The following is a 7,900-nucleotide window of genomic DNA, read 5'->3' on the forward strand; positions in this document are numbered from 1 at the left end:
ACATAATCTACTCTCAGAGATCTTTAGTGACAGTGAATTAAATGCCTTCAGAGCCTTATCATATCATTGGCAACTAATAACCGTGACTGTCAAGAAATGTTTTCCTGATGTGCAGCTTTACCAGAAAGAGAACTGCTTCCTCAGATCAGAAAATAAAGGAGTTACTTGTGCATGTAACTTTGTCAAAGAGAGAGCAAAGAGGTAGTACAAAGTGATCATAGATCATAGAATATCTCAAGTTGGAAAGGACCCATAAGGATCATCAAGATGTTCCCAGAAAGAGAATTGCCTCCCTGCAGGTCATCTTATTTCAGAGTGGCCACAATGAGGAGCTTTGGATCATTACAAACCCCACAGCTTTGTTTTAATTTATGTCCCTGTGAAAACAAAGAAAAAGTAAAGAAGTCAGTTCATAATGAAAGAATGTATGTTGCAAAGTGCATTGCCTCCAAGAATCACAAAGAAGCAAAGAAATACTGTGGATGAATACCGAGTCATGAGTTTGCTGTTCCATGGTTTTGATGAAAGCAGTGGACAGTCAAGTGTGAGATACCGAAACTTCAAAGAGGTGTTCTGGCTGTTTCCATAGGCAGAAAATTGGGTGGCAGAACCATGCAGCAATATTTTTTCCTCCCATACTGGTCCTTCTAATATTTCACATGGTGACTCCTGATATATTATTTAAACCTGTGACAAGCAGAGGCACTTGAACAGGCAGAGCACTGCAGCTGGTGGTGCCCATGCCTCCCTGGTCCTGCATTACCAGTGGTACCAGTGTAACCAAGCAGGTAATGGGCAACAACATACAGCTTTGGGAAACTGGATGCTCTGATGCAGATGATAGCCTCTCAAATGACCATGAAAAAGACACTGCTTAGCACAGAACATCTGAAAACATTTATATTCATCTACTTATTGTGAACACCTTTCAAAGGAACGAACTATTCTGTCTGGTGACAGGCATTTCCACAAAAGTGGAGGTGGAGGACATGTGTATATCACTACATCCACCTTTGGGAAAGCCTGTTTCTTCTAGATAGATAGATTTCTTTTGCTTCAAAAGTGGTTAGTCAGGAATGTATTCTGAGCTGTGGTAAAAGTTTTCCCTGCTGTAAATTTAGCTAAGCTCATACTACCTTGAATTTTTACTGCAATGCCAAACCATTCTATTTCTCTCTTTTCATTCAACTAACAGTAAAAATGTTAGGGGAACTTAAATGAAATAGGTAATTGACTCATTTCTGGAATAGTCACTGACCTACATACTCAAAGCAATAAGAGAGCTTTAATTCCAGGTTGGGAATAGGGCTGTGGATTTGACTGTCTAAGCTCAGAGGGACAGATAAAGCTGAGGAAGAGTCTTGGTGGATTAATACCATTAGAGACATTCATGATGTGATAGTGACACTTTTATTAAAGGGTGAAAAGTAATGCTTTACTTTGGAAATATAATTTTCCCTCATGTTTTAACAGCTATATCTCTGGGATGATCATTATCCTTTATTCTCTTCTTAAATTCATTATTATTTTTCCACAATGGAACCTATTGAGGTTTTCATATTATATTTCGAAATTGTTCTTGGAGGAATGAAGCAGAATGCAGTCATTTAGAACTAATGAGATAATTAAAAATAGAAAATAAATACTTCAGTAATTACAAGGTGGTTCAATTAAAGTAACAAAGAGAACCAATTGTGACTGATCCATTCAAAGTCATACTTTATTGTTACAAATTGGATTTGACTTCTGTCTAGTTGGGAACAGGCAAATGATCTCAAGGTTGCAAGCCCAGATAAAAAATGTGAATGATGAATTACTTGCATTCAACCTTGGCTTATTTTCAAGGGAGAGCTGACATTAATGTACCAACCTTGCACCAGTGATTCCGTAAGATTTCAGCAGTTTTTGTCTGTGATCTGTTTGTTTTTTTCTGTTTTGTTATTTTTGGGTTGGTTTTTTTTAATTTCCAATGGGTAATTTTATTGCCTATCAGTCAGACTCTATGCATAAATGTATGCAACAAAGCAAGCAAAAATCTTACAAACATGGAAGCATCAGAAAGCAAACTAAAAAAACGAAATCCCTGCTGGTTCTATACTTAGAGAAGAGTTACAAGGAGGACTGATGGACACAGACAGACTACTGTCAGTATTACAAAGCCTGGAGTATTGCAAAACCCAGAATACTGATTACCTCATTAATGAACCAACAGATTCATAGAGGTTTTGTTCACAGATGATTTGATGTACTGCCTTCCACAGCTAAAGGGTAATTTGAACAAAAGAAACTTACAATGATACAAAGTAAGCGTTGCATAATCTAATTTGGTGAATTAAGAACACAGGACTAGATTCCTTCCCTTCTTTATATAATGACTGAGAAAAGTCACATACCTCAGTGAGCAGCTAAGTAATTTCCACACAATGAGCAAGACCCTACTTAGAAATCCCAGTTTCTGAAATTTCTGAGTGGTCAACTTCAAGAGATCTCTCTCTGTGTCTGAAACCAAAGACAAGGATTGTCTCCTGAGAAATACCAGGTACTGTCTAAAGTAGATGATCACAGGTGTAGCTTGCCCCTTAAAGCATGACCAGAAGAGGTGTTGACACCCAGTTACTCATTAAGTCTGTGAAGTTTTAATCTATTCTTTCTACCTCAGTAGGCAGTTTTCTACTGGGAAGGAACAGTCATTATAACACTTTAATAAGTAGAAACAATATTCTGCAACTTTCTTGGTGAAGATAGGCCATTTTCTAGGGAAGAAGTAAGTTTAGCAGGTTTTTCTTCCCTTATCAAAGTAAAAAAAAAAAAAATAATCTGGAAATTAACAAATTTAGTACTGATGCAACAACATTGCTATGACATGATGTCAGGAAAAAAAAAGAGAATATGTGAAAAAAATCCCAGTTGTGAGGTATCACTTTCTGTTTTTCAAAGAACTTACATTATCTTCTACTTTTTAGAAGTAAATAACCTCCCTGTGTATCAATGCAGGACAATAAAGTTCAGTACATTTTCCTGCTTCATCATCTTTAGAAGATTATTCCTACTAAGTCTTTCAAAAATAATTACCAAAAATTTCAGTCCATAACTGAACTGAAAAGGCTGCACATGTAAAGGTATTTTGGGAAATTTAATCATTTGTGAGTTGCGGCATTTATGCTTGTCCAGTCAATAAACTTGGTTTTTATACTACATCTTTACCTGGTAATCTTCTTTTTCAAGACCATTTCTTCTTTCATTGTAGAAGAAACATAAGATAAAATGATCAAACTCAGTCTTCAGAAGCAGTTTTTGCAGGATGATTTGTCAGGCACAATGAATGGAATATTTTATTACATTAAGTGGAAGGAATCTTAATTGATACTTGAGAACAATTCCTTTGACAAGAAGAGGGTTTTACAGAGTTCTCTTACCCTATCCTGAATATTATTCGGTTTAGTGATGCTGAATACCAGATTACAAACTAAGATGCATTTTCAGCTGGGTCTAAGGGAATAGTAATTTCTGTAAGTGCTGTTAAGTACTTTGTTAGATGCATTTCAAAACAGAAACATAAAGGATGGAACAGCTAATAGGGGAATGTGTAGAAAGTATTAGACTGCTGGTCATCTCCGCCTCCACCCTCCCACCATGCTTCTTAGTCCACCTGAATGACTTCAAATATGATATTATCTTGTCTTTACTAAATATAGGTCGATAACTCACTTATTTCACATCATTATTTTTCATATTTTTGCCCATAATGGCATTGTTTTCTAGGTCTGTATCTCTAGCAGGATGCAGGAAAATTCTCCTTATTTTAAAATTCATTTTCTTCTCACAGTACAGCTGACATTGACAAGCTATTTTAAATCAGAGAAATTAAAAAATGCAAGACTTCAGAAGATACCAAGATATCACCTAGTTCATCCTGTTTTCTAGGAAGCATCAGAATATGTACAAACCAGTGATGAAAATGATTGAAAAACCTTGCTGATTATCCCAAAATCTTCCTCATAGCAGAAGTCTACTTCATGGGCATGTTGCTCTTACTAATTTCTTAGTGTCAGGAACTGAGTTGGCCATCTGTCCCTTTCCCTGGGGTCACTGCCATCCTTGGCAAGGTTTCAAAAGTCTTGCCAAGGTTTTTCCTGTTTCTTCCCTCATTGCTTCCTCTTCAGACTCAAGGATGTAATTTGTACAGGCCTGGAGGAGCTCTGTCCACTTAAAACAGACGTAATTGCCTTTCAGTATTTTGCTGCCTCTGCCCTCAGGAAATTTCTTGTGCTCCTCTGTAAAATACGAAAGGATTTGCAGCAAGTCAACCTGCTGATCACAGTTCTCCTTTTCAGTCTTGCCCTCTGATACTTTGTTCTCATACGCTTCATCCTATTTTAAGCAGGGTTTCAGCAAAGCTCTTTTCCTAGCCTTCTTCCTTACCTGTCTCCCTCTCTCATCTGTCTTTGTCCTCCATAAAATGTGTTTCTGGTGTTTAGTCAGAATACTTTGTTGATAGCTTCTTTTGTCCCTTTTCACTGGGTCATCACAGTAGAATTGCTAAGCACTATTTTCCTCATGTTATTAAGACTATTACCTAGATTAGTTCTTTACAGAAAACAGAAAAACAAGTATTTTCAAAAGTATAAATATGTACTTGTATACCTAAATCCTGTTGCCTATCATATTTTGCCCTCAGTGTCTTTGGTTTCTGCTTCTATCATTAGATTGAACTACACAGAACTGGTTTTAATCATCTTTGTTTTTATGAAAAAGGCAGTTTGTAGCTTTAAAAAAAAATAAAATTAAACCAAGTAAACTTGTGGCTAAAGCAAGCTGTTATGATATATAAAATTAATGCTACTGCTCTACATCAGAAGACATCTTAAAAATCATTGGCAGGGTCCTCAAGCCTGTAGTATTGTTTCTATTTCTCATTTACAACTGCAGTGTACAAATGCCTGGTGAAACAATGCAAAAAAAACCAGCACAGTCTACTCTTTCCTATCTGTTTCTGCTTCAATCACTCCTCACATACAAGGGTCCTGCCAAAATGCAGTGAGACTTGAAACTCCAAAAGCCTCAAGACATCAAAAGCTCTGTTTCACCTAAGAATCCAGTTCAGTAGGAAGAAGTTTGTCTGCCACTGAAATACTGTCACCACCTGCAGTGCACTGTGCCGCAGCTACTCAAAATTGCATATTACTGTAGGGCAGAGTGGGAAGAAGAACTTTTTAACCAACTGCGCTTAGATGTATTTTAAAGAGCTAGGAAATATTTAACCTATCTGAAACGTTATTACCAGTAAAATAGTCAGGACTAATTTATGAGTTTTCATCTTGTTGGTTGCACCAACAATTAACCCTCTCTAAATTATATTTTGCACAGTAATTTCTGTTAGTTTTGGTGAAGATGTAAAGAACGAAACCACTTCCAATGCTTTCTGCATAACACCACAACATCTGTTGTAGCTACAGGTACAAAAGCACAAAGAAGTTGCTAACAGTAGATACTTCTGTGCGAGTAGGAAGTCAGTTTTTGCTTGACATGTTAAACCAATGAAGCAGTTAATGGAAGATTCATGGTATTAAAGTTCATTCATCCTGCCCCACAAATATCAGGTTTATGTTGGGCATGTGAAAACAGGTGATAGCTGTCGTGGCTGAAGTAAGGGCATGTGTTGATTATACTTGACCTTGTATTAATTCTGCTGGAACAGTATCCACACACACACAGAAACACATGTGAATGTGCTCACAAAATAAATTGTTTGGTTCAATTCTTCGAAGAGATTCTATTTCAAGTATTTCACATAGTTGCAGCAGTTACATATCACATCTATTGTTTTCATTTTTTCCATGCCCTCTTCTGTTTTGCAGGGAAAGGTTGTGTCACAGAGTTTTGCCCATTGAAGTTTGGCTGCCTACAGGAGCATTTAAAGGATGCTCGGATATATCCAATGTCTTTTTATGCTTTGTATCACTACCTATTGCCATTACAATTGAACCTCTTAAAAATCAGTAGAGTCTGTAGCAGATGCTATGGTATTCCCTGGCACTCTGCTTTTTGGAAGTGATTCCACAATTGGGGTCATCCGGGTCACTTTCTTCCTTGGTTTCAAGGCTTCCTGGCAGTGTAAACAAACTGGGATTTTGACTGCAGAAATGAGGACAAGGCACTTTAGAGGGGAAGGAGAAGAGCCAGGCCAGAAAGCTGGGAAGAGCCCAGGCAATTTAAGCTTCCTACTCCCACTGCTTCTTTCTTGTTGCTTCAAAAACAAGATCCCTTGCTCAGTGACAGCACCGAAAGAGCAGAAGGCTGTGGAGGTAGGAGGCAGAGACTGGCTATTCAAGCAATTCACTGCATGTCCTCATCTGCCATCTCAGGCAGTCTGTCGCTCTGTCTCTGTAGGCTGCGGTTTACTTTGCCTGTGACTAAACGAGAACTGTTGGTTGGATTCAAACTATTACTCTTTCCCTATGGAAGGGCTTTGTAAAAATTACCACCTCCCTCACAAAGTTGAAGGTTTCACCACTGAATGTTTCCTATAAGTAGTTCTAAATCACTCTAAAGCAGTTTAAGGACCTGTGGTATCATATGAATATATGAATACTGAGGGTTCAGATTAACAGCCCCATGGTTGTGGAATGAAGATTCTAAAATAGGGAGAGGTTTTTAATGCTGATAATGGCAAAGTCTTGCTTTGTTTATGCAACATGATTTTATTTGACTTTTATTGTCTTTTTCATACAAATACCCTTGTTTGGATGATTAGTTAATTGTTATTGCTAAAGTTCAGGAAAACAGCTACTTCAGGATAAAAAAAAAAATGTATCTGCAGCCCTCCTCTCTGAATCAGTGATATTCCACAGCATGCTAATACATGTGTAAGAATTACACTGATGTTACAAGCCCTGTTGCCAGGATACTTCTGCAAGATATTTTTCTTTGAATGTCAGTTGAAAATGGTGTGAAATAGCTGTTATTTGAAGTATTTCAGACTACTGTTCACCCATAATGCTATAAGTAACACAATAGCTAGAAAGCATGAAGTGGAACATCAAATCCATATGAGCAATGCTTCCTATTAATATTATACCTACAGGATGATTTCACATCTTTCAGTGAGCTGAGAGAGAGGTATAACCCCCTGAAGTACAATCCCTTTCAACATTCTCATGCAGTAATTCTGTCTCCCACCATCTGGTTTATAGGACTGTGTTTTCATATAAAATAGAGTTTGAGTCTTGCAGATTACAAAGAAGAAATAGGACTGTTACAAGACCCATTATGTAGCCATTATGTAAGGCAGGAGTAGGTCTTGCAAACCAGTTTTCCCACAAAAATACTTATTTTTTTCGCAAAATTTCAAAATTTCCCAAGCATGTTTGTACTAAGCTTCCAGTGAGCTGCCTGGAGCCACAGAGCTCAAGATCTCAGAAGCTGTCTTCTAATTATGAATCTCAAAAGCTCTGCTGCTATCTGGTATTGAAAGGTGAAGTACCAAGACAGAAGTTATACCTGCGTCACATGGAGCACAAACTTCTCTGTGAAGGGAGAGCTATGGGGAAAGGCAGGAGACAGGCTACACACCTTCTGCTGAGCATTGTTCCCTAATGAACTACAAAGTGATACACAAATCCCAAAGTAACTTGTCTGACAACCGTTGCAGAGTCTGAGATTTGGACAAGATGAAGACCCAAGAGGATATAATTCCTCTGGCTAATTTATCTTCAGCATGTAAAATAGCAATCCCTGCTGCATTAATTCCTCCCTAGTCCCAGTCTTTTTACCCTCCTACTGCAAGAAACCAAGAGCTTAGAGTATGATAGGAGAAACTGGGGGTTAAGGAGAACATTTAGCATTGTGTAACAGCTCAAACGGCTTCACTTAGGTCTTAAACATAGATACAAATGTGCTG

The sequence above is a fragment of the Pezoporus occidentalis genome, unplaced genomic scaffold, assembly GCF_034315485.1.
Source record: "Pezoporus occidentalis ecotype Australia unplaced genomic scaffold, CSIRO_AGI_Poc_V1 ctg185, whole genome shotgun sequence".
NCBI lineage: Eukaryota > Metazoa > Chordata > Aves > Psittaciformes > Psittacidae > Pezoporus > Pezoporus occidentalis.